At 44.4% G+C, this 27,175-nt stretch overlaps 1 protein-coding gene across 6 annotated transcripts in view; it reads right to left on the reverse strand.

Moving 5' to 3' along the window:
- LOC140421196 (serine/threonine-protein kinase PAK 3) overlaps positions 1 to 27,175 on the reverse strand; it is a 313,927-nt gene that overhangs the window by 273,081 nt on the left and 13,671 nt on the right. Inside the window, exon 1 of one of the 6 annotated variants that reach the window (XM_072505710.1) lies at positions 17,240 to 17,340. The exons of the other annotated variants lie outside the window; for them this stretch is intronic. The gene's annotated coding sequence lies outside the window, so the exon portion shown is untranslated. Of the gene's footprint in view, positions 1 to 17,239; positions 17,341 to 27,175 lie in introns of those variants that run through there. 6 annotated transcript variants of the gene reach the window in all.

The following is a 27,175-nucleotide window of genomic DNA, read 5'->3' on the forward strand; positions in this document are numbered from 1 at the left end:
CATTTTCCAATTTAATTTGAGGTATGCCAAATTCACAGTCATCTGGATTTGATTCGTCACTTTGAGTTAGAATCATTAAAACCTCCTTTTTCTCTCCTTCCCTTTCAAAGTACCTTTTAAGCATATTCACATGACACACTCGGTGAGCCTTCCTTCTATCTGGTGTTTTTACCACATAATTCACCTCACTTAATTTACTTTCAATCTGATACGGTCCACAAAACCTAGCTTTTAAAGGCTCCCCTACCATTGGTTACAACACTAAAACTTTATCCCCACTGGCAAAACTACGAACTTTGGATTTCTTGTCCGCTACCCGTTTCATCACATTTTGTGCAACTTTCAAATGTTGTCTAGCCAATTCACCTGCTCTATTTGATCATTCCCTAAAATTTGACACGTAATCCAATAGTGTAATTTCTGATTTCTCACCCACCAATTTCTCCTTAATCAATTTAAGTGGTCCTCTTACCTCATGACCAAAACTTAGTTCAAAAGGACTAAATTTGGTAGACTCATTAGGTGCATTCCTAATTGCAAACAATACAAATGGGATTCCTTTATCCCAATCCTCTGGATAATCTTGACAATACGCCCTCAACATTGTTTTTAATGTCTGATGCCACCTTTCTAAAGCTCCCTGCGATTCTGGATGGTACGCAGTTGATTTAAATTGTTTTATTCTTCAGCTATCCATAACTTCTTTGAATAACTTTGAAGTAAAATTTGTTCCTTGATCCGATTGAATTTCTGTGGGTAGTCCATATCTAGTAAAGAATTTAAGTAACTCCTCCACAATCCTTTTAGCTGTAATATTACGTATTGGAATGGCCTCTGGAAACCTAGAAGACACATCCATTACAGTCAAAAGATATTGATTCCCACTTTTTGTTTTCGGAAGCGGTCCTACACAGTCAATTAGGACCCTTGTAAAAGGTTCCTCAAATGCTAGAATGGGTATTAAGGGCGTTGGTTTTATCACTGCTTGAGGTTTCCCTATCACTTGACATGTGAGACAAAATTTAACTACATCTTTATGTAGTCCAGGCCAATAAAAATGTTTCTGGATTTTAGCTTGAGTTTTCCTTATTACCGGTACCTCATGTGCAACTCACAACACCTCCTTTCTATACCCTACCGGCAATACTACTTGATGAACTTCTGCCCACTCTTCATCCGCTTGCATATGTACAGGTCTCCATTTTCTCATCAAGACATCATTTTTATGGTAATAACACTCTGGTATACTGTCAGATTCCTCTTCCGTATATGCTTTCTGATATATCCGTTTTATTTCTACATCTTTCTGTTGTAACTCTGCCAATTTTCCTGAACTAAAAATATCCGCCTCATCCTCCACCCGTTCTTGTTCTTTTTCAACCATCTGATCAAAAATCGTTTCTGCTAATTGCACTTCAACTTCATCTTCACTCTTTGATTTCTCCTCTTGTCTTAACCTGTGACTTTGCAACCTTGTTATTACACAATCCGGAAAAATCCCAGGATATTCGTCCTTCAACACTCAGTTGACTGATTTTCCACTGGCTTATCAACCACAGTAGGCATCACTCCCAACTGTGATCCAGCTATATCATTACCCAAGATAAACTGTATTCCTGGACAAGAAAGTTTATCTATTACTACTACTACCACTTCACCACTTTTCACTGGACTTTCCAACCTTATCTTATATAATGGAACGCTATTCTCACCCTGAATTCCACATATCACCACCTTTTCTGGCAACATTCTTCCCAAACTACATAATTCCTCATCTCTTACCATTAAAGATTGACTAGCCCTGTATTGCTTAAAATTGTGACTTCTTTACCTGCTCCTCCTGATACACATAAGTAAACTTTACCCACACAAGTAAATTATTTAAAGACATCTGGCACCTTCTTAACAATTACTTCTTGAACAGGCTGTACAATCGTTTGCACCTCCTTCGCTTCTCGTGGGCTTTCCTTTACCACTCTTAACAAACCTCACTGTCTTATCCTGTTTTACCACATCAGCCTTCCCAGTGCTTTTTTTCAACCACCAACACTGTGACTTTACATGGCGCTAGTTTATTACAGTGAAAACATCTGAAACTTTTCATTTCTTTTCCACCCTCCTGGATTTCTTTTTTAATCTGAGGTACACTCTCTTTATTGTCTCCCATCTGATCACCTTTACCTTTACCACTTGAGTATTTCTCATGTCCCCAGTTTCTATCCCTCACCGGCTGAAACTGATGTCGGAAACCAATCTTTGATTTATGAACTCATTCATAATCATCTGCCCTTCCTGCTGCTAATCCCGCAGTTTTAACCCTCTGTTCTTCCACATGAGCTCTCACTACATCAGGAATTGAATTTTTAAACTCCTCCAAAAGCTCTCTGAGAGCTTCATACGTTTGGTCTATTTTCAAAGCCCTTATCCACCTATCAAAATTACTCTGAGCCTTTCAAACTCCATGTATGTTTGACCAAATTCTTTCCTTAAATTTCTAAACCTTTGTCTGTAAACTTCAGGCACAAGCTCATATGCACTTAAGAAGGATTTCTTCACCTCTTCATACGTTCCAGATACCTCCTCCGTAAACTAAAATACCACACCGGGAAAGCAACAATCCTTCACTGTCTTTAAGTTCACAAAAGCTAATCCAATAGATAGACTTTTATCCCCCTCGAGCCCCCAATTGTTATGGGTAAGGCATTTTCAGAGCCCCAAAATGTATCATGGAGTTCAACCAACCTCTCCCTTTAATGGATTTGTTGCTTTTCTGAGCACACGGCTTTTTCCTAGGTGTGGGATTACAATTATGGACACGTGGGTTTTTAAACACAAAACACTGTTTATTCCATGAACTCAACTTAACATCTTAAATAAACATTGGATCTCTTGACACCCCTTACTTCAAAGATAACTCAGATAATATTGCAACAGTAAATACTTCCTTAAAATGTTCCTTCAAACTTCCAAGAGACTTAACGCCTTTAAACAGTATCACATCAGGTTAAAGGATATACATATATTTTGTAGAATGGCAGAGATATATTAGCTTGGTTGATTTCAGCTCCAGTACCTTGCTTTTCTTCATGCAGCTCTCTGGAAACCCACAGACACACCCAAACTGCTTTCTCAAACCTAGCTTTCTACTTTTTAATCAGCTCACAGCAAAACCAGCCAGGTTCTTTTTTTAGCTGCTCTCAACAAAACCAGCCAGGTTCTTTTCAAAACTGAAACTAAAAAACCTGCAAAACACAGACTGCCAAATGGCTGAACTGAGCTGAGCCCCACCCACTCTATGACATCACTGTTTTCTTAAAGGTACATTGCTTAAACATCCATGTCTTAATGGAACTCTCGCATGACATTACCAACTAAAAACAGGATATGTGGATGCGATGTCAGCAATATGGTTTATAACTACTTCCACAAATGTTTAGGCGTAAGATAAAATCAAGTGTGAAAGTGGTCTCTGGTGTTGCTGACACCCCAACAGTTCTGCACTACTGAACATTTCTGTTTGCAAAGAATGTTCAACAACATTTTTGAAAATTGGCCACTAAATTATTCCAGTTTATAATGCCAAACCTTTTCACATTTGCTTCCTCTAGCCTCAGATCTTAATTGCATTCTCTCTGGGGAATTAATTTTGATGTCATGCTGAGCTTTAGATTGAGGGAAATTTCATGCATTCTGAACAAATGGAACTACTTGATACACGGGGCGGGAGGGGGGGGGGTGGGCGGAGGGGGCATTGTGCAATGTTTTGAGGGCCAGCAAGGGTGGAGTAAATAAATCTCCCATTAGGAAAGACTACACTTAGAAACTGAATCAATTGTGACTACGTTCTTTAGAGGAGAGACATGGAATTGCAGTCCAGGATATGATGTTGGGTCATAAGTGTCACCTATACCTGGTCTTTCATCAAGAAGGCATATCTGGGAGAGCTCCAGGGTTTGCCTGGGAATTTGGTCCATTGCTCCCTTGTATGTAATTCTGAAACATTTGTCAACTGAAACCCCAAAATGGATGAATTACCTTTGCAAAGATATATTTTGGTTATTCTAGCAGCTGAAGAAATGTTACTATCCTTTCCTCAGGATGGGTCCAGCTGACATGCCTGTGCACATTATGGACTTGTGAGGCACTCACTCCGAATATGATCCAAGGTTTGGTACGTGATCCACATCCTTACCTTTGGGCCTGCGGAGTCCCATCCTGCTGCACTGGCACTGTTGTCGATAGGAACCCAGAATTTCAGACCGAATGGCAGCATAGTATTTGACAAAGTGCAGAATATAGTGGCAAGCCGTCCACAGACACTTGTTAGCGGGGTTAAGTGGCAAGCCATCCACAGACACTTGTTAGCGGGGTTAAGTGAATTGCAGTCACGGTGGGAACCCTGTGTTTTTCCCCTGCATCCTGAAGTGCAACAACAACTTGTATTTACATGGCTCCTGTATCATATTAAACCCACCCCAAGACACTTATAATGCAAAAGTTGACAGTGCCCTATAAGCAGATACAGGGCAAATGACCAAAACCTTGGTCAAAGATGTGGTAAGTCATGGCAAGAGAGCTTAAAGCTGCTTATCCTGCTCTATGTGGGAATCTGGGAACATTTCCAGTGCACGGGGCCAGCATACGTATGGAAAGTGTCTCCAGCTACAGCTCCTAGAAGCCGGGTTTCTGAACTGGAGCGGCAGCTGGGGACACTGTGGAGCATCTGTGAGGCAGAGAGTATCATGGATAGCATATATAGCGAGGTGGTCACATCGCAGGCTGAGGTTCCACAGGCAGGATGGAAATGGCTGACCATCAGGCAGTGCAGGAATTTCATGCAGCCATTTCTCTACAAAACAAATATACCACTTTCGATACTGTTGGGGGGAATGGCCTCTCACGGAAATGCAGGAAGAGCCAAATTAATTGCACCATGGTTGGCTCTGCTGCACAGCAGAGGAGTAAACAGGGTGGAAATGCAATTGTTATCGCGGACTCAATTGTAAGGGAGATAGGCATTTCTGTGGCCACAAAGGAGACCCCAGGATGGTATAATGCTTTCCTATGTAAGAGGTGCTACAGGACATTTTGCAACGGGAGGGTAAACAGCCAGTGGCCATGGTACAAGTAAGTACATACAACTCAGGTTAAAAAAATGGATGAGATCCTAAAATCAGAGATAGGCTGAAGTAAGTTGAAAAGTAGGGCTTCATTGGTAGTGATCTCAGGATTACTACCAATGCTAGTCAGAGTAGAAATAGCAGGATATATCAGATGAATACGTAACTGAAGAGATGGTGCAAGGGGATTAGGGGATTTCACAGTAATTTCATTGCAGTTTAATGCAAGCCTACTTGTGACACTAATAAATATTATTATTATTAAACGGGTAGTCGCGATTACGGAGACATGTTTGCAAGGTGACCAGGGATGGAAACTGAACATCCATGGATATTTGGTATTAAGGAAGGACCAACAAATAGGAAAAGGTGGTGGGGTTGCACTGCTGGTTAAAGAGAAAATTAACATAATAGTGAGGAAGAATATTTAGCTCCGACGATATGGAATCTGGCATGGGGCAAAAAACATTAGTGAGGGTTGTATAAAGACTGCCAAATGTAGTGATCATGTTGGAAATGGCATTAAACACAGAAATTAGAGAAGCATGCGATAAACAAATATCTGTAATTATGGGTGACTTTAATCTGCATATGGATTGGGAAAACAAATTTAATAATATCATAGAGGAGGAATTTGTGCAGTGTATATGGGATGGCTTTCTGGTCCAAGACGTTGAGGAACCAACTCGAGAACAGGCCATCCCAGGCTGGGTATTATGTAATGAGAAAAGAACAATTAACAATCTAATTGTGCGATGCCCGTTGGGGATGAGCAACCATAATATGATAGAGTTCTTCATCAAGATGGAGAGTGACGTAGTTGATTCTGAAACTATGGTCCTGAATCTAAACAAAGGAATCTACGATGGTATGTGCGAGTTGGCTGTGATGGATGAGGGAACGTTACTTAAAGGAATGGCAGTGGATAGGCAATGGCAAACATACAAAGAGTGCATGGGTGAACTGCAACAATTGCGCATTCCTATAATTCCAATAAAATAGGCCAAATCATGGCTTACAAGGGAAATTAGAGATAGTATTAGAGCCAAGGAAGAGGCACATGAATCAGCCAGAATAAACATCAGACTTGACGATTGGGAACAGTTTAGATTTCAGCAAAGGATGACAAAGGGATTAATTTAGAAGGGGATAATAGAGTACGAGAGTAAACCTGCGGGGAACATAAAAACTGATTGTAAAAGCTTGTATATTTATGTGAAGAGAAAAAAGAGGAAGGAAAAACGTTGGTCTCTTACAATCAGAAACAGGAGAATTTATAATGGGGAACAAAGAAATGTTTGACCACCTAGATACATACTTTGATTCTGTCTTCATAAAGGAGAGCACAAATAACGTACCAGAAATGTTGGGGAGCGCAGGGTTTAGTGAGAGGGACGAACTGAAGTTGGGGAAATTGATGGGATTGAAGGCCAATAAATCTCCAGAGCCTGATAATTTACATCCCAGTGCACTTCAGGAAGCAGCCCTAGAAATAGTGGATGCATTGGTGGTCATCTTTCAAAACTCAAGAGACTCTGGACTAGTTCCTACAGATTGAAGGGTAACTAATGTAACCTGACTATTTATAAAGGGACGTAGCGAGAAAACGGGATTATCGATCAGTCATCCTGAAGTCAGTAGTGGGAAAATTGCTGGAGTCCATTATAAAAGATTTAACAGTAGAGCACTTGAAAAACAGTGGCAGGATCGGACAAAGTTAGAATGGATTTACAAAAGGGAAATCATCATCATAGAATCTACAGTGCAGAAGGAGGCCATTCGGCCCATCGAGTCTGCACCGGCTCTTGGAAAGAGCACCCTATCCAAGGTCAACACCTCCACCCTATCCCCATAACCCAGTAACCCCACCCAACACTAAGGGCAATTTTGGACACTAAGGGCAATTTATCATGGCCAATCCACCTAGCCTGCACATCTTTGGACTGTGGGAGGAAACCGGAGCACCCGGAGGAAACCCACGCACACACGGGGAGGATATGCAGACTCCACACAGACAGTGACCCAAGCTGGAATCGAACCTGGGACCCTGGAGCTGTGAAGCAATTGTGCTATCCACAATGCTACCGTGCTGCCCATGCCTGACAAAGCTACTGGAATTCTTTGAGGATGTAACTAATAGCGTTGATGAGGGGGTGCCAGGAGATGTGGTTTATTTGGACTTTCTGAAGCATTCAAAAAGTTCCCACATAATGAGATTAGCATTTAAAATTAAAGCGCATGGGATTCAGGCTAGTGTATTGAGATGGATAGAAAACTGGCTGGCAGACAGTAAAAAAAAAGAGTAGGAATAAATACGTATTTTCCAAATGGCAGGTAGACTAGTGGGGTACTGCAGGGATCAGTGCTGGGACTTCAGTAAATCGCTTCATAGATGAGTGGTTTAGATGAAGGAACTAAATGTAATATCTCCAAATTTACAGGTGACACAAAGCTGGGTGGGAGGGTGAGCTGTGAGGAGGATGCAGAGGTGCTTCAGTGTGATTTGAACAAGTTGAGTGAGTGGGAAAATGAGGCAGTTGCAGTATAATGTGGATAAATGTAAGGTTAGCCACCTTAATAGCAAAAAAAGAAAGCAGATTATTATCTGAGTGGCTATGGATTAGGAGAGGGGAATATACACTAAGGCATGGGTGTCCTTGTACAGCAGTCACTGAAAATAAGCATGCAGGTGCAGCAAGCTGTAAAGAATGCAAATGCTATACTGGTCTTCTGGCCTTCATAGCGAAAGGATTCGAGTACAGGAGGAGGAATGTCTTGCTGCAATTACACAGGGCCTTGGTGAGGCCACACTGGAATATTTTGTGCAGTTATGGTCTCCTTATGCGAGGAAGGATATTCTTGCTATATAGGGAGTGCAGCAAAGGTTTACCAGACTGATTCCTGGGATGGCAGGACTGACTTATGAGGCGAGATTGGGTAAGTTGGAATTATATTTCCTGTGGCAGCACGGTGGCACAGTGGGTTAGCCCTGCTGCCTCACGGCGCGAGGTCCCAGGTTCGATCCTGGCTTTGGGTCACTGTCCGTGTGGAGTTTGCATGTTCTCCCCGTGCTTGCATGGGTTTCGCCCCCACAACCCGAAGATGTGCAGGCTGGGTGGATTGGCCACGCTAAATTGCCCCTTAATTGGAAAAAATGAATTGGATATTCTAAAGTTTAGAAAAAAAAATTATATTTCCTGCAGTTTAGAAGAATGAGGGGGGATCTTATAGAAATCTATAAAATTCTAACAGAGGGTAGATCCAGGAAGAATGTTCCTGATGGCAGAGGACCAGGGGGTCACAGTCTAAGAATATGTGGTAAACCATTTAGAATGGAGATGAGGAGAAATTTATTCATCCAGTGTAAATTGTTGAGCCTGTGGAATTCTCTACTACCAAAAGCAGTTGAGGCCAAAGCATTATATGTTTTCAAGAAGGAGTTAGATATAGCTCTTGGGGCCGAAAGGGATCATCGGATATGGGGGAAAGCAGGAACATGTTAATGGGTTAAATGATCAGCCATGATCATAATGAATGGCAGAGCAGGCTCAAAGGGCCAAATAACCCAATCCTGCACTCATTTTCTGTGTTTCTACGAAAAAGAGGTGGAGATGCGGTGAGGCATAAGGAAGGGGATCTGGAGCTTAGGGCCTATCTGAAGGCATGGTCACCACCAATGATGGAACAATTTAAACTGCTGATGCTCAGGAGACCAGAATTAGAGGGGCACAGGTACCTCAGAGGATAATGGGGCTGGAGGGGATTAGAGAAAGGAGAGGGCGACGCCATGGATTTGAAATGAGGATGAACTTTAAAAGTCTTAAGACTTAACCAGGAGCCAATATAGGTCAGTGAGCACAGGTGTGATAGATGAACAGGACTTGGTGTGAGTTGAAACATGGGTAGCAGAAATTTGGACGACCTCAAGATTGCAACGGGTAGAATGTGGGAGGCTGGCCAGGTGTGCATTGGAACACTCAGGTCTAGTGTTAACCAAGGCATGAATCATAGAATCCCTACAGTGCAGAAGGAGGCCATTCATCCCATCAGGTCTGCACCATCCCTCTGAAAGAGCACCCTGCCTATACCCACGCCCCCACCCTACCCCATAACCCAGTAACCCCACCTAACCTTTTGGACACCAAGGGGCAATTTAGCATGGCCAATCCCCCTAACCTGCACATCTTTGGGCTGTGGGTGGAAATTGGACACCCAGAGGGAACCCACGCAGACACAGGGAGAATGTACAAACTCCACACAGACAGTGACCCAAGCCTGGAATTGAACCCGGGTTCCTTGCGCTGTGAGGCATTAGTGCTAACCACTGTGCCACCGTGCCTCCCCTGGATGACGATTTTGGCGGCAAGTGAACTAAGAAGGGCAGAAATGGGTGATGTTAAGGAGGTGAAATTAGGGGTTCATACTGATGGCACAAATATGTGGTTGAAACGTATCTCAGGGTCAAATATGAAGGTGGCAATGGTTGCCTTGGAGGGGAATCGAGTTGATAGCTAAGGCACAGTGTTTGCTGTATCCTAGGATGCTGAGGTTAATTCTCACATCTCTACCGTCATCTCTTAATTGCTGCACAGCACCTCCTAGACTGACTTAACCTCCATTTTCTTTGAAGTCTTAAGATTCCTGAAAATAATTTCTTCCTCATTCCCCTCCCGCAAAAGCTCCTTCACAGTGACCGCATTGGGAAACATTTCCCATAAAACACAGCCCCAGAGCCTTATGCTCATTACATTTAACATACTTCAATCTGCTCCAGAGGAACTGGCCCATCATTTGAAAATAATCAAATTGACATTCATCGGAGGAACCCGTAAGTACAAGGGAGTTATTTTTTTCATGAATTAATTTATAATCTCTCCACCACATGCAAAAATGGCACTGGGATAAGCAAATTAAGGAGGTCAAGATGTTACTGAAGGAGTAGTGTGAGAAGCAGAGGTTCCATTTCATGGGGCAGTGACCTCAGCACTGGAACAGGAAGGAACTGTTCTATTGGGCTGCACCTGAACTGAGCTGGGGCCAGGGTCCTTGTAGAAATGATAAATAGGGCAGTCACAATGATTTCAAACTTTAAAAAAATTAATTTACAGGATGTGGGCTTCGCTGGCTCGGCCAGCATTCATTGCCCATCCCTAATTGCCCTTGAGAAGGTGGTGGTGAGCTGCCTTCCTGAACCACTGCAGTCCCTGACGTGTAGGTACACCCACAGTGCTGTTAGGAAAAGAGTTCCAGGATTTTGACCAAGTGACACTGAAGAGACGGTAATATATTTCCAACTCAGGATGGTGAGTGATTCGGAGGGGAACCTCCAGGTGGTGCTGTTCCCAGGGTGCCCTTGTCCTTCCAGATGGTAGTGGGTCATGGGTTTGGAAAGTGATGCCTCAGGAACCTTGGTGAGTTCCGGCAGTGCATCGCGTAGATGGTACACACCTGTTCATCAGTGGTGGAGGGATTGAATGTTTATGGAAGAGGTAGTAATCAAGTGGACTGCTTTGTCCTGCATGGTATTGAGCTTCTGAAGTGTTGTTGGAGCTGCACTCGTCTGGGAAAGTGAAGAGTATTCCATTACACCCCTGACATGTGCCTTGAGCTGGTGGGTAGGCTTTGGGGAGTCAGCAGGTGAGTTACTCACTGCAGGATTCCTAGCCTTACAAACTAATAAATAGGGTGGGGTTGATGGGATTAGGTGGATAATAATAGAATAATAATCAAAAACAAATGAAACAGAAGAGACTAACAGTAGCAATTTGATTTAAGCAATATTGGTGAAGAGAAAAGCACAAGATGAGTAAAGTTATTAAACCAGGAGCGACAAAATAAGAAAAGTGCGAGTGAAAGATTGGAGCAAAAGGGGTGAGGAGGAAGGAGCCTTGTTCTATCACCGATGCCGTGGATGAGGTGTAACCCTCCAGTTTGAAAGGTGGAACAAAATTGTTAAACATAATCAAGAAGATAAAGGGGGGAGGAACTCAAGGTAGGAAGTCAGGCTTCAGGGGCCTTTAAATATATAAGTTAAGACAGTAAGCAAAATGAGTCGGGAGTGACACTGAATCAGCAATATTATATAGAAAAAGTGTTAATCATATCCACATTGCTCAGGTGAGATCCTCACAAAAAGAGGCTCCAGCCCTTTTTAGGCAGTTGAATTGGGCACTCAAACTAGACCTGATGCTATGTGTTAGAGTTAAGTACCATGGTGAAATATGCTTCAATTAAGAAAGATTTGAAAACAAATAAAACACTTAGAAAGTTACATTCGGAATGATGCATGCTCAAATTTCCAGCCTTTGATGAGCCAGACGATACGGGGTTGGTCATTCTTAGTGACACAGCACACGCCAACCTCCCAGATGGGTTTATCATATTATTGGTGGGAAAAAATGAGAAGTGTAGTCCATTAGCTTGAGATGCCAAGAAAATGAAGAGTCATGAAAAGCAAGTTACCTGTGGAAACATTGGCCTTGGTAGAAGCACTGGATGTGGAGGTTTAATAATAATAATCTTTAAGTGGGCTAAATAGCTGGCTTGTAATGCAGAACAAGGCAGCAGCGAGGGTTCAATTCCCGTACCAGCCTCCCTGAACAGTTGCCGGAATGTGGCAACTAGGGGCTTTTCACAGTAACGTCATTGAAGCCTACTTGTGACATTAAGTGATTATTATTATTAAGTAGGCTTACATTAACACTGCAATGAAGTTACTGTGAAAAGCCCCTAATCATCACTCTGGCGCCTGTCCAAATCATCTAACAACACGTCTCTCGGGACTTGTGGGAGGAAACCGGAGCACCTGGAGGAAACCCACGCAGACAAGGGGAGAACGTGCAGACTCCGCACAGACAGTGACCCAAGCCGGGAATCGATCCTGCGACCCTGGTGTTGTGAAGCAACAGTGCTACCCACTGTGCTACCCTGCTGCCCCAATGGTCATACTTAGAAGAAAGGGGAACGGGAGTTTTATCAAAGAGACAGTGATCCAAGCCGGGAATCTAACTTGGGGCCCGAGGACTGTGAAGCAAAAGTGAGAAGGGACATTTCTAAAATGCAATGGATTGACACAAGTCACCAGCTATCAGACTGTTTCACAAAATGAAGTACCTGCTATAAGCAATTACTAAATGTATCAAAGAGGGGCATCTTATGTTATATTGATGTAAAAGTAAAACTAATTTCTGTTTCTTTTACAATGGCTTTGGTAAATGTATATTTGGTAAAGGAATTACAGGATTCATAGATGTGGAAATGTGAGATAATTTATCTCTGTTTAGATTCAAAATAATGTTTTTTTTTCTTTTCAAAACTCAAGGAAAGAGGGGAATGTGTCGATGTAGTTCACTGGCAACTACGTTAAGTGAATTGCTAGTTAAACATGTGACATTGATTATCTTATAAATACATATAGCTGGAGCACTTTTGGGTGAGAACTTCTTGTGGATTAGTTGCTGTGGGGAAGTGTCTTTCAATAAACCAGCTTGAACGTAAAAGAGTAGACTAGACTAGACTGGATTGATTCTTCACCATAGCCTGACCGCAAGTAACAGATGTAGCTCTAAATTGGGCATTTAAATCTCTCAACTGACCACCCAGAGTGCAGAAATGCCACTGACGTTCACATGATTGGTATTATGCCATGATGACGGGGAGATGTCAGGCTTCCCTACCAACACCTTCATCACCAAATTACCAGCCCTCCTGCTTCCTAGTTGATTGCCGTTGGGTGCTAGAAATCAGACCTCTAATTAAGGATAGGATGACTGAACATTTTCCCATGATCAGAGACTGCCAGATGGGATTTGTAAAGGGGAGATTATACCAGAGTGGGATTTTTGGGGCCCCTCTCACTGGTGGGATCTCCTGGTGCTGCCGAAGTCGACAGTGATTTCAAAGTCCTAGCCATCGACTTGGAGAAGGAACTTGGCAAAGTCCCCCGGAAGAGACTATTAGCTGAAGTGAAAGCATGTGGAATTGAAGCAAATTACTAACCTTGTTAGGAAATTGGCTAAGCTGCAGGGGACAAAGAGCAGAGATAATGGTCAAATACTCGGATTGGCAGGATGTGACCTGTGGTGTGCTGTAAGGATCTGTGTTGCGTCTCAATTTTTCACTGTGTACAAAGCAATTTGGACAATGGGATAGAAAGACTTGAATCCAAATTTGCTGATTTCACAAAGATAGGTGCATTTTAATTAATGCAGAAGGAGCTTAATATTAAAAGTAGATATGAATAGATTAAGTGAATGGACAAAACTGGCAGAAGGATTTCAATGTAGGCAAATCTGAGACATCGACTTTGGACCTGCAAACGTTAGAATTTGGCACTTTCTAAGTGGTGAAACGATAGAGGACGAAAGAGACTTGGGGGTGTCCCTGTGCACAGATTATTTATATGTCACAAACCAGTACAGAAAATACTCAAATAAGGTTAACGGAATGCTGAACTTTTGATCAAGAGGAATAGAATGCAACAGGTTGGATCTTGCAACACCCTGCTGGCCATGTTTCTGGAAGTGAGGCGTATAAAACACGACTGATAGCTGGCCCACCACCTTTCCGCTCATCCCTGAGCCATAATATGGTGGGTGGGTAAGGTGCCCAAGAGGTTACCTGCCCTTAGGCCTATTGAGGCCCTGTCTTCTCAATTAAGGGCCTCAATCTGCTCCACTGCCATAATACGATGAGCAGTGGCAAGTGGGCCACACTGCAAAGAAAATCTTTCCGACTAGGTTGATGAAAGGGTAGGAGGTGGGATTGTAACCTCTTCCCCCCCCCCCACCCCCAGGGTGATATGGTGGAATGGTGTTTTACCCTGTTCATTCTCATGAATTTTACAAATCTTTCTGAACATTGTCAGACACAATTTCCTCTGGAAACCTATAAGCAGCAAACAATCAACACAAAATATTGAGAGTTTAGCTAGTTATTGTTCAATTCTTTGGAAACTCCTCAAGCAATTACAAATGGTTATCTATCAATATAAATAGCCATGATGTGGAGATGCGGGCGTTGGACTGGGGTGAGCACATTAAGAAGTGTTACAACACCCAGGTTAAATTCCAACAGGTTTGTTTCGAATCACTAATTTTCGGAGCACAGCTCCTTCTTCAGGTGACTGTGTATATATAATATATATATATATATATAGCTGTTTGCCCTTCGTATTCTGTAAAACCGATGTGCAGTCTCTGCCGCACTCTTACTAACCATTTCCATGGTTGCAAAGGTCAGGGTGGTGGCTCCTTTTATACAGCTTGACATAAGAACATAAGAACTAGGAGCAGGAGTAGGCCATCTGGCCCCTCGAGCCTGCTCCACCATTCAATGAGATAATGGCTGATCTTTTGTGGACTCAGCTCCACTTTCCGGCCCGAACACCATAACCCTTAATCCCTTTATTCTTCAAAAAACTATCTATCTTTATCTTAAATACATTTAATGAAGGAGCCTCTACTGCTTCACTGGGCAAGGAATTCCATAGATTCACAACCCTTTGGGTGAAGACGTTCCTTCTAAACTCAGTCTTAAATCTACTTCCCCTTATTTTGAGGCTATGCCCCCTAGCTCTGCTTTCACCCGCCAGTGGACACAACCTGCCCGCATCTATCCTATCTATTCCCTTCATAATTTTATATGTTTCTATAAGATCCCCCCTCATCCTTCTAAATTCCAACGAGTACAGTCCCAGTCTACTCAACCTCTCCTCGCAATCCAACCCCTTCGGCTCTGGGATTAACCTAGTGAATCTCCTCTGCACACCCTCCAGTGCCAGTACGTCATTTCTCAAGTAAGGAGACCAAAACTGAACACAGTATTCCAGGTGTGGCCTCACTAACACCTTATACAATTGCAGCATAACCTCCCTAGTCTTAAACTCCATCCCTCTGGCAATGAAGGACAAAATTCCATTTGCCTTCTTAATCACCTGTTGCACCTGGAAACCAATTTTTTGCGACTCATGCACTAGCACACCCAGGTCTCTCTGCACTGCAGCATGTTTTAATATTTTATCATTTAAATAATAATCCCTTTTGCTGTTATTCCTACCAAAATGGATAACCTCACATTTGTCAACATTGTATTCCATCTGCCAGACCCGAGCCCATTCACTTAGCCTATCCAAATCCCTCTGCAGACTTCCAGTATCCTCTGCACTTTTTGCTTTACCACTTATCTTAGTGTTGTCTGCAAACTTGGACACATTGCCCTTGGTCCCCAACTCCAAATCATCTATGTAAATTGTGAACAGTTGTGGGCCCAACACTGATCCCTGAGGGACTCCACTAGCTACTGATTGCCAACCAGAGAAACACCCATTAATCCCCACTCTTTGCTTTCTATTAATTAACCAATCCTCTATCCCCTTTACTACTTTCCCCTTAATGCCATGCATCTTTATCTTATGCAGCAGCCTTTTGTGTGGCACCTTGTCAAAGGCTTTCTGGAAATCCAGATATACCACATCCATTGGCTCCCTGTTATCTACCGCACTGTTAATGTCCTCAAAAAATTCCACTAAATTAGTTAGGCACGACCTGCCCTTTATGAACCCATGCTGCGTCTGCCCAATGGGACAATTTCCATCCAGATGCCTCGCTATTTCTTCCTTGATGATAGATTCCAGCATCTTCCCTACTACCGAAGTTAAGCTCACTGGCCTCTAATTACCCGCTTTCTGCCTACCTCCTTTTTTAAACAGTGGTGTCACGTTTGCTACCATACACTGTTTCACTGCGTCTTCTATGCCTTTATCGAACTCTGGTCACCAAAGATAGCTCCTGGCTGGACTCTTATCAATTCATAAGTGTTTATCATGAGGATCACAACGCAACTGCTATTTATACCTTTCAGGAATTACAGTCCTGGCTCCCCACATAATGCAAACTTTATCAACTGACAACTTATTCTTACACGTTAAAAAATGGCCTATACAGGGTCCCTGCGACCAAAAGAAAAATGCTGGGAAATCTCAGCAGGTCTGGCAGCATCTGTAGGGAGAGAAAAGAGCTAACGTTTCGAGTCTAGATGACCCTTTGCCAAACTCGAGCTAACTCGAAACACAGGCACAGTCAAGCTCCTTCCAAGCCAGTTCAACCGCGCTCTCCTCATGCGGGGTCAAGTTTCTAAGCTCCCACATGACTCCAGTTGCTGTGCCCTTTCACACCGGCTGTTCTCCAGTTTGTCCTGTGCAGACACAGGCAGAAGATTGTCGGTGTTCAGTTGGCTGTTCAGTATGAGTGGTGCTGGAGTGGGAGCGGAAGTGTGAGGAGCAAATTTGAGATGGAGGAGGGGGGGGAGAGTGGGGAGGGGGGGGAGAGTGGGGAGTGGAGGAAGACGGATTTGTGACAGGTGCTCAACCCTGTGGTCAATGGGTGAGAGATCACCTTGGAGGTGAGAGATGGGTGACGGGGTGCAGTGAGAGACTGGATGTGGCAGATCTACACTGGTCTTGTGAACAAAGTCATTCATCTTCTTACACTGCTGCCCTGTCCTCTTCTGCATAGTGCTGGCACTGGCCAAGACAGCTATTGCCTCCCAGGTGGAAGTGGTGACCCTGCTGGTGGGCCACCTCCCAGATTGCGGGTAGAGTACACACTGCCGCTGCTGCACCCCATCCAGGAGTCTGGTCAGTGCTCCCTCAGTAAAACACAGAGCTGGCTTCCATGCTGCCATCCCCCTCGAATAGATCTGGAACAAATGCTGGGGAGGCGTTTATATGGAGCTCCGCAGTGATTGCACTGATTAGGTTTCCCTCGGGCGAGCTAAAACTTTTCTTCAAGTGGAGTCAGATTCCCTGGGAAATTCCATTTCACTCCAGTTTTCTCACCGGAACTTTGTGCCGTTTTTTGGTGAGGTTTTGCCCAGCATCATTATCGATAGTTCTTTTTAAAAAGTGAATCTTAATTTTCTGCAGTCTGTACCACAAAGTCATGTTCGCAACATAAAATAGGAATTTTAAAAATGGATTGGAAAATTGGATAAATACATTCTTCCTCCTCAAGCTCACTATTAAAGAGAAACTAGATTAAAGATTACTCGTTATCTCACAGCTTCAGCTACTCACTCGACCACAGAATTAGAGTTCTGTGCAGTGTTGTTAAGATACTTACCCTTCATTGTTCTGTTCCGCTAAGCTGTCCTTAGGCACCCAGGGAAATCAGAATAGTATCTGGCCCACAAAGTCCTACATAGTGAGTGCATCAGTGATTCACCCAAACTCGAGGACTACAGGAACAAATGGGATCTTTTTTGTTGCAAATCATTAGCTGTTTGCTTCTAGATACATATAACTCGGCTATTTTTCAGCTCTGTGTCCAGAGTTCAAAAGAGTAGCAGGAGGGTGTGTTGATTTATCGATGTGCTCCACAGAACATTGCCATTGTAAACCCTGCTGTCCACACATAACCTTTCGTCCAAGTACAATGTACTCCTGTTAAATGTAAAACTGACATCCCATGATTTCTAATGCTTTAATTCGATTCTCTCAAACTGCAGTACAACTCTCATCAAAAATAAATTCTCTCATCCACTTCAGGGCTCGACAAGCGTGTGAGAAAACAAGTAGTAATATATCCGATGCAGCTGAATGGAGACCTGTCCTGGCTGACCGAGGTGCAGGGCTCACTCCTACTTTTGGAATTGGAGAGGGCGGGGACAATACATTGGGATACTTAAAGAAGAGCACAGATGACGTGCTTTAAAACAAATAAAGAAAAGTTGTATTGTTCTTAATCTACTCCACTAAGTTTCAGTTTTTAGAAATCCTACTGCGATGGTACAGTTGAGTTCAGGAAATTAGCAAATGTGGTTTTCTAAACTATCATCCGAAGCAGTGCATTGGACAGTAATGGACTGATTTCTCACTTCATGTTTTCTAGGACATCTTAAAGAGGAACCATCACTGTATCAGGAAAGGGAAGAGCCATTTTACATCATAGGCAAGTGACACAATGTTAAACATGATGCCCATTGATAAATACTTTTGGAAAGCTGCACGCCTGCACCAACATGGTTACGCAACAGTGACAAAATTCCTTTCAAGATATGAAAATATAGTCATTTTGATTAGTCTCCAGTGGCAAGGTGAACAACATACAGCCATGGTGAGCAATGAATTGACAGAGTATTTTTCAGGCTGATGTTTCGTGTCAGTTTGAATATGTAAAAACAATCACTACTACTTACATAACACCTTTCATGCCTGCAGGACATCGCAAAGTGCTTGACACCAATAATGTGTTTTTTAAAAGTGTAACCACTTGTATCTTGTATCGTCCCGGAAAGCTGAACGAGCCGTCCGATGCCCTATCCCGCGGCACATGTGCCAACGCACAAGCAAACCGCCTCCAAGCCCTCCACGAGGACCTCTGCCACCCGGGGGTCACTCGATTCTACCATTTTGTGAAGTCCCGCAACCTCCCCTACTCTGTGGAGGAGGTCCGTACAGTCACCAAGAACTGCCACATCTGCGCATAGTGCAAACCGCACTTTTTCAGGCAAGGTGTGGAGATGCCGGCGTTGGACTGGGGTGAGCACAGTAAGAAGTCTTACAACACCAGGTTAAAGTCCAACAGGTTTGTTTCAATGTCACTAGCTTTCGGAGCGCTGCTCCTTCCTCAGGTGAATGAAGAGGTCTGTTCCAGAAACACATATATAGACAAATTCAAAGATGCCAAACAATGCTTGGAATGCGAGCATTAGCAGGTGATTAAATCTTTACAGATCCAAAGATGGGGTAACCCCAGGTTAAAGAGGTGTGAATTGTACCAAGCCAGGACAGTTGGTAGGATTTCGCAGGCCAGATGGTGGGGGATGAATGTAATGCGACATGAATCCCAGGTCCCGGTTGAGGCCGCACTCATGTGTGCGGAACTTGGCTATAAGTTTCTGCTTGGCGATTCTGCGTTGTCGCGGGTCCTGAAGGCCGCCTTGGAGAACGCTTACCCGGAGATCAGAGGCTGAATGCCCTTGACTGCTGAAGTGTTCCCCGACTGGAAGGGAACATTCCTGCCTGGTGATTGTTGCGCGATGTCCGTTCATTCGTTGTCGCAGCGTCTGCATGGTCTCGCCAATGTACCACGCTTCGGGACATCCTTTCCTGCAGCGTATGAGGTAGACAACGTTGGCCGAGTCGCACGAGTATGTACCGCGTACCTGGTGGGTGGTGTTCTCACGTGTAATAGTGGTATCCATGTCGATGATCTGGCACGTCTTGCAGAGATTGCCATGACAGGGTTGTGTGGTATCGTGGTCACTGTTCTGAAGACTGGGTAGTTTGCTGCAAACAATGGTTCGTTTGAGGTTGCGCGGTTGTTTGAAGGCAAGTAGTGGGGGTGTGGGGATGACCTTGGCAAGATGTTCATCATCATCAATGACGTGTTGAAGGCTGTGAAGAAGATGACGTAGTTTCTCCGCTCCGGGGAAGTACTGGACGACGAAGGGTATTCTGTCGGTTGTGTCCCATGTTTGTCTTCTGAGGAGGTCGGTCCGGTTTTTCACTGTGGCGCGTTGGAACTGTCGATCGATGAGCCGAGTGCCATATCCCGTTCGTACGAGGGCATCAGTGAATCACTGAAATGACTACACGATGACATTAATAAGTTCCATCCAACCATCAGACTCACCATGGACTACTCTCCAAAATCAGTTGCATTCTTGGACACACTCGTCTCCATCAAGGACGGTCACCTCAGCACTTCGCTTTACCGCAAACCCACGGATAACCTCATGATGCTCCACTTCTCCAGCTTCCACCCTAAACACATTAAAGAAGCCATCCCCTATGGACAAGCGCTCCGTATACACAGGATCTGCTCAGACGAGAAGGAGCGCAACAGCCATCTACAGACATTGAAAGATGCCCTCGTACGAACAGGATATGGCACTCGACTCATCGATCGACAGTTCCAACGCGCCACAGCGAAAAACCGGACCGACCTCCTCAGAAGACAAACATGGGACACAACCGACAGAATACCCTTCGTCGTCCAGTACTTCCCCGGAGCGGAGAAACTACGTCATCTTCTTCACAGCCTTCAACACGTCATTGATGACGATGAACATCTTGCCAAGGTCATCCCCACACCCCCACTACTTGCCTTCAAACAACCGCGCAACCTCAAACGAACCATTGTTTGCAGCAAACTACCCAGTCTTCAGAACAGTGATCACGACACCACACAACCCTGTCATGGCAATCTCTGCAAGACGTGCCAGATCATCGACATGGGTACCACTATTACACGTGTGAACACCACCCACCAGGTACGCGGTACATACTCGTGCGACTCGGCCAACGTTGTCTACCTCATACGCTGCAGGAAAGGATGTCCCGAAGCGTGGTACATTGGCGAGACCATGCAGACGCTGCGACAACGAATGAACGGACATCGCGCAACAATCACCAGGCAGGAATGTTCCCTTCCAGTCGGGGAACACTTCAGCAGTCAAGGGCATTCAGCCTCTGATCTCCGGGTAAGCGTTCTCCAAGGCGGCCTTCAGGACCCGCGACAACGCAGAATCGCCGAGCAGAAACTTATAGCCAAGTTCCGCATACATGAGTGCGGCCTCAACCGGGACCTGGGATTCATGTCGCATTACATTCAGCCCCCACCATCTGGCCTGCGAAATCCTACCAACTGTCCTGGCTTGGTACAATTCACACCTCTTTAACCTGGGGTTACCCCATCTCTGGATCTGTAAAGATTTAATCACCTGCTAATGCTCGCATTCCAAGCATTGTTTGGCATCTTTGAATTTGTCTATATATGTGTTTCTGGAACAGACCTCTTCATTCACCTGAGGAAGGAGCAGCGCTCCGAAAGCTAGTGACATCGAAACAAACCTGTTGGACTTTAACCTGGTTTTTCAGGCAAGATAGAGCGCACCTGATAAAGGCTTCCCGTCCCTTTGAACGCCTCAGTTTGGATTTCAAAAGCCCCCTCCCCTCCACCGACCGCAACGCATACTTCCTGAACATGGTGGACGAGTACTCCCGTTTCCCCTTCGCCATCCCCTGCCCCGACATGACAGCCACCACAGTCATTAAAGCCCTCGGCACCATCTTTACACTGTTCGGTTTCCCCGCGTACATTCATAGCGACAGGGGGTCCCCCTTCATGAGCGACGAGCTGTGTCAGTTCCTACTCAGCAAGGGCATTGCCTCGAGCAGGATGACCAGCTACAACCCCTGGGGAAACGGTCAGGTAGAGAGGGAGAACGGTACGGTCTGGAAAACCGTCCTACTGGCCCTGCAGTCCAGAAATCTCCCAGTTTCCCGGTGGCAGGAAGTCCTCCCAGATGCCCTCCACTCCATCCGGTCGCTGTTGTGTACCACCACTAACCAAACGCCTCACGAGCGCCTTCTTGTCTTCCCTAGGAAGTCCTGGCGCCCGCCGGAAACACACACACACTCCCATCACCGATCACCCCCTCCCTGCCCCCGGCGCACCCGATGACCGCCCCCTTCCCAGGTGGATCGGTCCTCCTCCCGTGCCCGCCCAGGAGTAAAGAAACAGGGACGAACAGCGCAACGCTCCCAGAGACGACAGTGCCCGAGCCAGCACCTGCACCACCACCGGGGCTGAGGCGATCGACAAGAGCGACCAGGGCACCCGCTCAACTCGTGAAATCCGCGTGACACCAGAAAAACTTGTAAATAACTCTGACAACACCTGTACATAATGATTCTGACAAAACCTGTACATAATAATTCTGACAGAACTTGTACATAGTTAACGGTTGGGCTAAATGCATAGCCACTGTTCGAAATTTGTTCCAGGACCAGCCTTTGTGAACCCCTACCACCATGCGAACCACCACCCCGCCGGGTTCTTTTTTAACAAGAGGTGAATGTGGTGGTATGTATTAGGGGTAATACGGCACCTGTGAAGCCGAGAGGCTATTGGCTGACAGGTCCCGGGTCCTGGTTGGATCTGCTGCCTTCTGGCTCCGCCCTGAAGGCGGAGTATAAGAGCTTGAGTTCTCCCAGCAGCCACATTCTGTAACTGAGCTGCTGGGGAACACGTCTTGCTTAATAAAGCCTCGATTGATTTAATCTCTTCTCGACTTGAGTGAGTAATTGTTGCGCTACCCGCCCCCCCCTTTCAAATACACCAGCTAGAGGGCTGTAAAATTCACCCATAAATACGTCAGCACAAATTGAGCACGTGGCTGAGACCCATATGATATCGTTATCAACTACACAAGGATTTCACTAAATAAATAATTACAGTCCATGTATCATTAAGTGCCCTTGTTCTTGGCTCTTTTAATGTGTAACTAAATATTTAAATGTTCCCTATTATTCTTACAGATCGGTTCTTGATTAATAAGGGGATCAGGGGCTACCGGGAGAAGGCAAGGGTTTGGGAATGAGAAGCCATGATTGAATCGCAGAGCGACTCGGCAGGCCAGATGGCCTAATTCTTCTCCTATGTCTTATGTTCTTCTGGTCTTATATTGTAACCTCAAAACTACATTGAATTAATGATAGAAACAGACCATCCACTCAACCAATCATTTTTAACGTTTCCCCTGTGTGTGAGCAAATAGGCCTATTTATCTGTATTTATATGTTTACCTTGTCTAGTTCCCATTTTAAAATTATATTATCTTTCATTCATCTAACCAATCTAATCTTGAATGTAGTCTGTTTTTGCCTTAACATTGTCAATGGAGGTGAATTCCAAAGCCTTACAATCTAGGCTTGATTAAATGTTCCTAGTGGGAAACTCGAGACTCCTCAGTGGGGAGGTCTGGCTAAATTAAGTGTCTATCAGGGGAAAATCCCTCCTGCTGAGAGCAGCCAATCAGAGGCTGTCAGTTCTAGATTACAGGCAGTGCCACTGGAAGCAGGTGCCGCTGCGGGCAATACAGTGAGGCCTTCACCATGGAATCCATAGACTAGAGGAGTGGACAGTTTGAGAGTTGTGGGGAGTGGGTCACCGGTGAGGAGGAGAATGAGGTTTGGAAGCTGAGGGTTGGAGGTGGGTGGTGGTGGCTCTCGAAGGGCACTCTTCTTCCCGATGCAGGGACCCACAAACGGGCACTGAGTGCCACAATTATTGGTCGCTTAAGGGCCTCTTTTGCCACCACTGGCATTTAACCCACGGTGAAATAGGCCCTGCCAAGTGTGCAGTCCAGCAGTTTTAACAGCTCAAGCTGGTGGCTGGACAAGGGAATGTGCCCCCCTTATGGGATCCCTGTGCCTATCGAAGAATATATAGGTATTCCCACACCCGCATTTCACCTCCCCCAGACGCCCTGTCCACCTTGGCAAGACACTTTTCCTGCGAGCTGATGTAAGAACAGCACCAGCAAGGAATTCAACATCAAATTATCATAGAATTTACCATAGAATTTACAGTGCAGAAGGAGGCCATTCGGCCCATCGAGTCTGCACCGGATCTTGGAAAGAGCACCCTACCCAAGGTTAACACCTCCACCCTATCCCCACAACCCAGTAACCCCACCCAACACTAAGGGCAATTTTGGACACTAAGGGCAATTTATCATGACCAATCCACCTTACCTGCACATCTTTGGACTGTGGGAGGAAACCGGAGCACCTGGAGGAAACCCACGCACACACGGGGAGGATGTGCAGACTCCGCACAGACAGTGACCCAAGCCGGAATCGAACATGGGACCCTGGAGCTGTGAAGCAATTGTGCTATCCACAATGCTACCGTGCTGCCCTAATTACCTTCCTGTCTACTTTATCAGGTATCTAGTAAAGGATGCAGGGACCTAACGATGGCGGAAAGAAAAGTAGGAGACTTGCCCTGAGATGCTTCCATACACTTCATCAACCAATTATGTTGGCATATTGCCAGAACCTTTGGAACTCTCTCAGCCAAGGATAGTATGCGACACAGAGTGTGAACTTTAATGTGCTTTGAGGTGGGGATCATTTATTTGGCGTGAAGGGTGCCGGGTGGGAAACCACCGTCTTCTCAACTCTGCTTAATTAAGTCCAGAGCAAGAAGGCAAATGGACAGCATTTCTGCCCAGGAGCCAATTGAGTCCCTTAAGGGGGAAATTAATGGCCCATTAAGGGCGTCATTCTATCGCCATTGATATTCAACAAGAGGTTGGCAGGGGAGGTGCCAGGCAGGATGCCCAAACAGGATGGGTTCCTTGAGTAAAAACAAAACTCAATGCCTGATGGAGGTGGCTGCCATCAGGAAGGAAATCCCAGGGAACAACCAATCCTGGCCAGTTAAGTGCCTGCTGGATACTGAATTCTAGTGGGCCTTCCCCATGGAGACACTGCGGGGGGGGGGGGGTTCCTGCTGGCTCTCTAGCCAGTGGACAAGACCTCTGTCGCCAACATTAAATTCTGCTCAGAGATTTCAAGAGAAAAAAAAGTGAAAGAAAGTAAAACAACAGCAGGAAATGTAAAAATTATTTATAATTAATTATTATTTATTATTCTACCACTTAATTTCTTCCAAATCATTTGGTTAAGAAATTGTATGTTTCCTCCTCATACAGGTTCTTTAACGTTCTATATTGTTTATGTTGTTTATATTGTTTTTAGTCAGATTTCTGGAGCTTGCAGTTCAATGCCAGACTCTTCCAAAGAATCTGCAAATGGCAGCTGGAGGAACATTTCAGGGGGTCTCTTGGCTTGTTCAATTGAATCCTGAGGGGTAGAATATATGGTGCACACTTGCGAAATTGAGAACTAGCGCTTGTCCATATTTTGCTGATAATGCTAGGTCTACAAGACTGCAGCAAAGCTACAGAAACCAAAGGTAACAGATTTCTGCAGGAGTGCCAGGTTAATGGATGCTGGAGTCTCGGGATCTGAATTAAAACAGCAAAATATGAAAATTTTCATGTCAATTAACCTTTTTGCACTTTCAGCAACGATGACGTGAGAAACTGCTACCATCCCATATCCCGGGCAGATCAAACTGTGATTAAAAGTAAAGTTTAATTTTCAGCATTCATCTCATAGCAGCGGTGATTTGAAATGGAACCAGGGAGGCAGGAGTAACTGAAGTGTTCCTCTATTTCAGCACATTGACTGTCTCAACGGCATAACATCATCGAAGACATCTTTTATTTCAGAACTATTTGCCTGCAAACAAAACCCATACTCCCCAAGGACCTAACTAGCATGGACTATTCCTGCCAAACGGGAGCAATTTCTGATGTTCTTCTGAGAAATTAAATAAGATATACTTCGTATTCCCATCAGTAATTATTTCATGGTGGCTACCATTCTGCATAGGACTACATATGGGACTTAATGTACTATGATTATTAATCATAGCACAATGCTTGTTATTGAAAAAATGGAGAGCAAAGGCTAAAGTTCCTTGAATTTGCTAGTAATCAAAGAAATTCCAAAACTGCATGAGAAAGCAAATCACTTACCCATCCATCAATTACCCTATAACCCCTTGATACATACCATGTAGATTTCAGTTCATTTATAAATATTTTAACATAAAATTTGATTTCTCCCAATCGCACATTAATTCTTCAAAGGCTTACGTGAGGGTCATAAACTGTTGAATTCTGCCTTTCCTTAAGGATTTAATCTCAATATGATACGTCTTTTAGGGTTGCATTGAGTGCAAGGACAAAGTGATACAATACAGCAAACCAAATTATTCCAAATCCTGCTTGGCTCTACTGGTAGGTTTGCAGTTAAGGCTTTCAAAGTGCAGTGTTCCTTGAAAAGACAAGTGGTCGAACAATGGCAACAATTGTTATCTTGCAGAGCTTTTTTTCGCTATTGTGCAAATATTATCCATCAATCCCATGGATTAAGATCAGTTGATGGAGTCAAGAGTGAACTGCTAAATCAGGCAATTTTCCAAATGATACTGAATGAGAAAACCTTGCAAGAAGACTAGATAATCTTGAATGGGCCTCTTGAAAAAGACACTTTCCTGGATCGACATGAATTGTAAAGAATGCCACTAGTCAGAGTTGAATAATTGAGAAGCTATAGCATGGAGATTGCTTTTTTATTTTCTGGTACTGGGAAGAAATGTCACTTGCGATGAGAACTGGCAATATAAAACTAGAGGCCACAGTACTGCAAGTTAATCAGAATTTGTTGGAAGCAGCACAATCAATGGCATGAATAATCTCTTTATTCTGCGGGACCGTCTTATGAACAACTTGGAGGATGGTATAAAATTGGTAAATGGTATTGGGAGTAAGTTACTAATTAAAGATTCTTACAGTTTGCACGTGCAAAAATATTAAATTATCCATAGAGACCATAAAAAGAAGCTGTAATTTCTGCAGGAAGCGAAGGACAGCAGGGGCTGTTTAGCACAGGACTAAATCACTGGCTTTGTAAGCAGACCAAGGCAGGCCAGCAGCACGGTTCAATTCCCGTAACAGCCTCCCCGAACAGGCGCCGGAATGTGGCGACTAGGGGCTTTTCACAGTAACTTCATTGAAGCCTACTTGTGACAATAAGCGATTTTCATTTCATTTCATTTCACATATTGAAAATAGTTTCAGAAATACTGCATGGTTTTCATAGAATCCTAGAATGTACAGTGCAGAAGGAGGCCATTCGGCCCATCGAGCCTGCAACGGCCCTTGGAAAGAGCACCCTACTTAAGCCCACACTCCCAACTTATCCTCGTAACCCAGTAACCCCACCTAACCTTTTTGGACACTAAGGGCAATTTAGTGTGGCCAATCCACCAAATTGCACATCTTTGGACTGTGGGAGGAAACCGGAGCACCCGAGGAAACCCACGCAGACACAGGGAGAACATGCAGACTTCACACAGACAGTGACCCAAGTCGGGAATCGAACATGGGATCCTGGAGCTGTGAAGCAACTGTGCTAACCACTGTGCTACCGTGAAACCTTTAATTAAACTGCAGAGATATGGATGTATATCTACAATTGCCTTGTGTATGTGGGAGATGAGTGTGTATGTGAGATATGAATGTGTGCGTGTGTGTTTAACATCAGCGAGGAAGAAATCGGTCGGAGGAAACATCATCAAGTAAACCTGTATTGTTCAAGTACCTTATTTGCATCAATTATTAAACCACAG

The sequence above is a fragment of the Scyliorhinus torazame genome, chromosome 5 (assembly GCF_047496885.1).
Source record: "Scyliorhinus torazame isolate Kashiwa2021f chromosome 5, sScyTor2.1, whole genome shotgun sequence".
In the NCBI taxonomy this organism is placed as follows: Eukaryota; Metazoa; Chordata; class Chondrichthyes; order Carcharhiniformes; family Scyliorhinidae; genus Scyliorhinus; species Scyliorhinus torazame.